Source organism: Psammomys obesus, unplaced genomic scaffold (genome assembly GCF_907164565.1).
Source record: "Psammomys obesus unplaced genomic scaffold, mPsaObe1.curated_primary_1811, whole genome shotgun sequence".
Lineage (NCBI taxonomy): Eukaryota > Metazoa > Chordata > Mammalia > Rodentia > Muridae > Psammomys > Psammomys obesus.
The window spans coordinates 23,142-30,641 of NW_026596180.1; the positions used below are offsets into that span (position 1 = coordinate 23,142).

Sequence of the window (7,500 nt, forward strand, 5' to 3'; positions counted from 1 at the left end):
CAATGTACACCAAAAAATATTACAAACAGTTAAACTTCTGAGAGTTTAGGAGCCATTCCATGATGTTCCTGAGTTATCAGGGGCTTATTCACACAAGATTTACATGTAACAGGAAAAGTAAAAGGCTAGGACCTCAAGATTCCTGTATTTGATAAAGAATTTTTGAGAAAAATGTACTGACAATACCCATCCTTCTGTTGTTCTGGTTTAGACTGAAATGGAAAAAATATCAATATTTGCTGACCTTATACTTTGCCATTGAAGAGATCAATAAGGACTCAAACCTGCTTCCCAATATGACCTTGGGTTCCAACATCTACAATGCCTTTAATTCTAACAAAATTACCTTGGAGGGCCCTCTGATGTGGCTGTCTGGAAGAAGTGAGTATATCCCTAACTACAAGTGCAACTCTCAACACAAAGCTCTAGGAATCATTTCGGGAAAAAAGCCAGAATTTTCTGCTGCAATTGCAACACTTTCAGAGCTCTACAATGTCCCACAAGTAAGTTAGAAACATTTTAAGCACAATCACATCTTAGACCTGACTGAAACAAACCAACAAAAGAACAATAACAGAACAAACAAAAGAAAACAGAAAAATGGGTTATGTTTAGTGCAGGCGATTTCAAATAGTAGTGAATGAATTATTTTGATATAGCAATAGTTAACAGATGATAGAGTGTGGTGAAAACCATGGACAGCAAATTCTGGGAATTTCTAAGCAGATAACTTAGTAGTTTCCATGATTCTATCTTCAAACAAAGGAGTATGTACTGTAGATATTCAGTCTGCATTTGATCATAAGTCAAATTCTACAGCAAAGATTCCTAACTACCCAATATAGCATATAAACATCTCAAAATTCCTATGGTTGTCAATACTGGACATATGGAAAAAGAAAGTCGAGGACATGTAACTAAGTTTGGAAAAATGTTTAATGCCATCACCGATGAAAATCTTTCAAGGAATTAATAACCTCATTCAGGAAAGATCTTAGAATAGCAGCCATGGAGACCAACCACTTAGCTGTATCATCACAGTTGACTCTTGCCAGGCTACACTGAAGAAATGCATCTGTCATCAGGCATTACTACAAACAGAAAATACTTGGTGACAACAAGAATCAGCAATAATCAAGATTAAAAAACCCACATGGTAACTCTCATTGTTATCACACAGTTAAACAATTCATCAATGTATTTTAAGCTAAGTTAATAAAAAATAAAAGACAATAATTTACATCTGTCTGAGTTTTGTCTCTATCAAATCTATCTAGAGGGATGATACCAGAAACCCTGGCAGTGAGGCCCCAGGTCATCACAACTTGCACCATTTTAACTTAGGAAGCTGAATCTCTGAAACTTTGTTAGTCTCTTTCTGTATTTGCTTTCATAAAGGTGAAGGTTCTCTGAATATGGTGTTATGTGATTAATGTTAATGCTTTCTGCAGTTTTCTCTACATCAGATACTGTTTTGCATTGTTAAGGCAACAGGAGAGCTCTATCGTGCCATTCAAAGCTACTGAACAGCTTATTGTTTACTTCTTGGCTGCTGCAGACACCTTAGTAACTTTGGAGCCTATGGTATTTGTAAAAGACTGTATTCCACCACATAATTTAGGGACAAGCTAATCTCACAGAAGACATTCTCCTTAACAGTATTCAGTCCTTTAACCTTTATATTTGAATAATAAAGTCACTTCCTCACTCAGGTTGATGATTCCAAATACCTGAAACTCAGAATCACTTTTTTCTTTGCTTCCTCAGGTCACATATGGACCATTTGATTCCGTGCTTAGTGACAAAGATACATCCTCATCCCTTTATCAGATGTCTACTAAAGACAGAGGTCTAGCCCAAGGGCTAATCTCTTTATTACTCCACTTTGGCTGGAAGTGGGTGGGGCTCATTGTTTCTGATGATCAGAGAGGAAGGAAGTTTCTCTCTGACCTGAAAGTAAAGATGGTGTCAGAAGATATCTGTGTGGCTTTTACAGAAAAACTCCCAGATAATTGGAATGAAAATGCAAAATATGATTATGGTTTGCTGAACTTGAAACAACATACACGAGTAAATGTGAATTTATTCTATGGTGATATAGATGACTTGCTGTTCTTCTGTGTAAACATGCCTTTCTTTGTCACCAGAGAGTGTGGATCTTTGCAAAGCCACACTCAACATACTTAGAGTCTATACTAAATGAAAAACATGTTTTGATAAACCTATTCAGTGGAAGCTTATCATTTTTAAAAAAGAGAACTATCCCTGGCTTCAAGCACTTTCTTGAGGCCCTTACACCCTCCCATTACCCAGGAGATGTTTACTTCTCTAAGTTCTGGATTGACAATTTTAATTGTTCACCTCCTGCTTCAGGATGTGGAAATCATAAACCTTGTCCAGTGAATATTTCCCTAAAGACTACTGATAAAATAAATGATATAATGACTATTTCTGAGCCAAGCTATTCCATATGGAATGCAGTGTATGCAGTGGCCCATGCTCTACATAAAATGCTATTGAGCAAAACTGAAATGGGATCTCAAGAAGACAGAAACACAGACTGGCTTCTACCATGGCAGATAAGCCTCACTCATAAGCAGGGGAAGCTTAGAATCTTACTAGTAAGTAAGAATCTTAGAATCTTATTAGTAAGTAATTTACTGGGGTCAAGCCAATACAACATTTTCATCTTATAATTAAAAGTATAAGTTAAAATGGAAAAGGGTTTAAGTTTTTCTCCATTTAGTTCCATGTTGGCTATAGGCTTGCTGTATATTGTCTTTACTATGTTTAGGGATGTGACTTGTATCCCTGATGCCTCCAAGACTTAGTTAAACATGAATGGGTACTGGATTTTGTCAGATTTTTTTTGGCATCTAAGGAGATGATCATGTGTTTTTTTTCTCCTTCAGTTTGTTTATATGATTGATTACAATGAGGGATTTCTGTATATTGAACCTGCATGCCTAGGATGAAGCCTACGTGGTCATGGTGGATGATATCTTTTATGTATTTTTTATGTATTTTTTATGTATTTTTTATGTATTTTTTATGATATCTTTTATGTATCTTTTATGTATTTTTCCATCAATGTTCATAAGAGAGATAGGTCTAAAGTCTTTTTTGTTTTTTGGGGGTCTTTGTGAGGTTTAGGTATCAAGGTGACTGTGGCCTCATAGAATTAGTTTGGTAATGTTTATTCTTCTTCTGTTTTGTGGAATAGTTTGAAGAGAATTTGAGTTAGCTTTTTTTAAGGTCTGTAAAATTCTGCACTGAAGCCCTCTGGCCCTGGGCTTTTTTAAGGGATACTTTTGACATTTGCTTCTTTTTCCTTGGGGCATATAGGACTGTTTAATCTATTTGCCCAATCTTGATTTAATTTTGGTAAATGGAATCTATCAAGAAAATTGTCCATTTCATTTAGATTTTCAAATTATGTGGCATACAGGCTTTTGTATGATTGTTTGGATTTTCTCAGTATCTGTGGTTATGTCCCCTTTATCGTTTCTGATTTTGCTAATTTGGATAATTCCTCTCTGCCTTTTATTTAGTTTGCCTAAGGGTTTGTCTATCTTGTTGATTTTCTCAAAGAACCAGCTCTGGGTCTCATTGATTATTTGAATTGTTTTCTTTGTTTCTAATTCATTGATTACAGCTCTGAGTTTGATTATTTCTAATTGTCTACTCCTCTTGTGTGTCTGCTTGTTTTTTTTTCCCCCAAGGGATTTTAGGTGTGTCATTAAGTTACTTCTGTGAGATGTCTCAAACTTCTTTCTGGTGGCACTTTTTGATATGAACTTCCTCTTAGCACTGCTTTCATTTTGTCCCATAAGATTTTATTACTATTGCTCTGTAGTACAACTTGAAGTCAGGGGTGGAGATACCTCCAGAAGTTCTTTTATTATACAAAAAGTTTTAGCTATTTGGTTTTGTGTGTGTGTGTGTGTGTGTGTCTGTGTATGTGTGTTCTATATGAAGTTTAGAATTGTTCTTTCAAGGTCTGTGAAGAATTGTGTTCGTATTTTGATAGTAATTGCATTGAATCTGTAGATTGCTTTTAGTAGGATTGTCATTTTTACTATGTTAATTTGACCGATCCATGAGCATGGCTGATATTTTCATCTTCTGATGTCTTTTTCAGTTTCTTTTTTCAGAGATGTGTAGTTCTTGTCATAGAGGTCTTTCTCTTGCTTGGGTAGTTACACCAAGATATATTATATTATTTCTGGTTATTGTGATGTATGCTGTTTTCCTAATTTTTATAAGCCCATTTATCATTTATAGTCAAGTGGACTACTGATTTTATAAGTTAATTTTATAACAACCAATTTACTGAAGGGGTGTAGGGGTTTGCCTACTGTAGAACACCTCTGGTAAAATGTTTTGGGTCACTTATATATACTAGTGTATCATCTGTGAATAGGGATATTTTGACTTCTTCCTTTCCAATTGGACCCCTATATTTTGTAGTTGTCTTATTGCTCTAGCTAGAACTTAAAGTACTACACTGAAAAGATATGAAGAGAGTGGGCTTTGTATTTTTCCGTGACTTTAGTGTGATTGCATTGAGTTTCTCCCCATTTAATTTGGTTTTAGTTATTGGATTATTGTATATTACCATTATTATGTTTATGCAGTGCCTTGTATCCCTGATCTTTACAGGGCTTTTATCATGAAGTGGTGCACAATTTTATCAAAGGCTTTTTTGCATCTAATGAGATTAACATGTTTATTTAATTTTTTTCTTTCAGTGAATTACAGTGATGGATTTAAATATGTTGAACCATCCCTGCATCCCTGCAATGATGCTTACTTGATCATAGTGGATGATGTATTTGATGTGGTCTTGGACTGGTTTTACCAGTATATTACTGAGTATTTTTGCATTAAAGTCCATAAAGGAAATGGGTTTTAACTTTTCTTTCTTTGTTGGGTCCTTGTGTGGTTTGGGTACCAATGTGACTGTGGATTCATAGGACTGAGTTTGGCAATGTTCCTTCTGTTTCATTTTCTACAATAGTTTTTGAAGTATTGGTGTGAGCTCCTCTTTGAAAGTCTGGTAGAATTCCATGCTAAAACCATCGGGTTCTAGGATTTTTTGTTGTTGTTGTTGTTTACCACTTCTGATGACTGCTTCTATTTTCTTAGGGGTTATAGGACTCTTTAACCTGCTTACCTGATCTTGATTTAACTTTGGTAAGTGAAACCTATCAGGAAAAATTTCCATTTCCTCTAGATTTTTGAAACTTGTGGAATTCGGTCTTTTGAAAAAATATCTAATGATTCTTTGGAGTTATTACCTCCTTTCATTTCTGATTTTGTTTATTTGGATACAGTCTCTCTGACTTTTGTTTGTCTAGAGGTATGTCTATCTTGTTGAAATTCTCAAAAGAAACAGCTCTTGGTTTTTACTATGATACTGATTTCATCCATGAGTTTGATTATTTCCTGCTGTCAACTCATCTTGGGTGTGTTTACTTCTGTATGTTCTAGAGATTTTACAGGTGTTTTTAAGTTGCTACTATGAGAATTTCTGAATTCCTTTTAGGAAGGCACTTAATGTTATGAAACTTCTCCTTAGCACTGCTTTCATTGTGTCCTAGAAGTTTAGGCATGTTGTCCCTTCATTTTCATTGAATTCTTGAAATTCTTTAATTTATTTCTTCCCTGATTCAGTGGTCACTGAGTTGTTCAGTTTCCATGAGTTTTTTTGTTTTTTTTTATTTTTAGGTTTTCTTTTGTTTCCATTGTTATTGATATCTAGCTTTAATCCATGGTGGTCTAATAAGATAAAAAGGTTATTTCAACTTTATTGTACTTTTTGAGGCTCACTCTCTGTCCAATTCAATGGGCAATTTTGGAGAAGCTTGTGTAAGTTGCTGAAAAGAAGGTATATTCTTTTTGTCTGGGTGAAAATTCTGTAGATGTCTGTTAAATCTATTTGATCTGTGCATATGTTAGTTTGTGTCTCTATTTTCTGTCTTCATGACCTGTCCTTTGGTGAGTGTGGGGTTTTGAAGACTCCCTCTATTACTGTGGCTGTATTAGTGTATAATTTAAGCTTCAGTAATGTTACTTTTACAAATGTAGGTGCCCTTGTATTTGGAGCAAAATATTCAAAATTGAGACATCATTTTCGTGGATTTTTTCTATCATATGTATCCACATATCTATGATATGTGTCCTCTTATATCTGTTTTGAATAAATTCAGTTAAAAGATTATTTTATTAGATATTAGGATGGCTTCTTTCAACTTGCATCTTGGGTCAGTTTCCTTGAAAAACCTATTTTCAACCCTTCACTCTGAGATAATGTCCTCCTTTGTTTTTAAGATTGTTTTGTATGCAGCAGATTGATAAGTCCTGTTTATGCATCCACTGTGTTAGTCTCTGTTTTTTTTTTTCATTGAGGAACTGTGTCCATAGATGTTGAGTGATACTAATGATTAATGATTGCTAGTGCCTGTTATTTTGATTTTTAAGATTGCAGCAGGTTTTTGTGTTTCTGTTCTTTTGGTTTTGCAGCAGCAGTGTTATTTATTTTCTGTGTTTCTCTGGGTGTTGTTTACTTCCTTTGGTTGAGGTTTTTCTTCTAGTATCTTCTGTACAGTTGTGAAGCATAGACACTGGCATATTTAAGTCCACAGCATGACCTCTCAGTTGCTGTGAAGTCACTACAATCGAATCCTTAGTAACCATGTACACTGGGTGTCACCATTTTGGATTCTCTTCAAATCTACATCTTCTAAATGGAAATATTATTTTCTGATCCTGGAGAAAGACACAGGACCTTTTTCAACTAAGGACATGCTACACACTATATTATCTTGCATCTCATAGACAATATTTCAACTTGTGTTCAGTAGCTCTTGCATTATTTCTATGGGTAATAATTTTAATCTCACTAAACAACTGGGAAGACAAACACACTAAGCACTTTCAAATAGAAAGCCATGTTAGAGAGAGGGAAAATGAAATTATCTTTAAAGTCAGCCAGTAATATGTGTGGGCCACTCATATCCTATGATGTCTCTCTTCAGCTGCATCCATTTCTGAGGAAAATTAAATTTATAAATGCTGCTGGAGATGAAATAAGCTTTGATGAGAACAATAATATTAGGGAAACGTATGAAATACAAAACTTTATTGCATATAGTTTTCGAAATGCATTAATACTTAAAGTGGGAGAGTTTGTCTTCAAGAGTGCACAAGATCAAGGCTTTTTCATCAATGAAGTTCTGATTCAATGGCCAAGCAACTACAAACAGGTCTGGAAAGTTTTCAGTATTTAATATGAAGGGAATTATTTGTAAAGAATTATAAAAAATGATTGCGTAATGATTCTTTGAACTTCTAAAATAATTGTGAAATTTTAATTCTTAGCTCTATTGTGACTGTGAGCTTGTGTGTGGGTGTTCATGCACATGACCACATGTGCTTCATAAGTCCACAGTAAACTGTGGTTATCTTCTTCAGTTGCTGTCAACTCTGTTTTTATCT

At 34.7% G+C, this 7,500-nt stretch overlaps 1 pseudogene; it reads left to right on the top strand.

Moving 5' to 3' along the window:
* Positions 1 to 211: 211 nt before the first annotated feature.
* LOC129667965 (vomeronasal type-2 receptor 26-like) lies at positions 212 to 7,268 on the top strand (annotated as a pseudogene).
* The last annotated feature ends 232 nt before the right edge of the window (positions 7,269 to 7,500 follow it).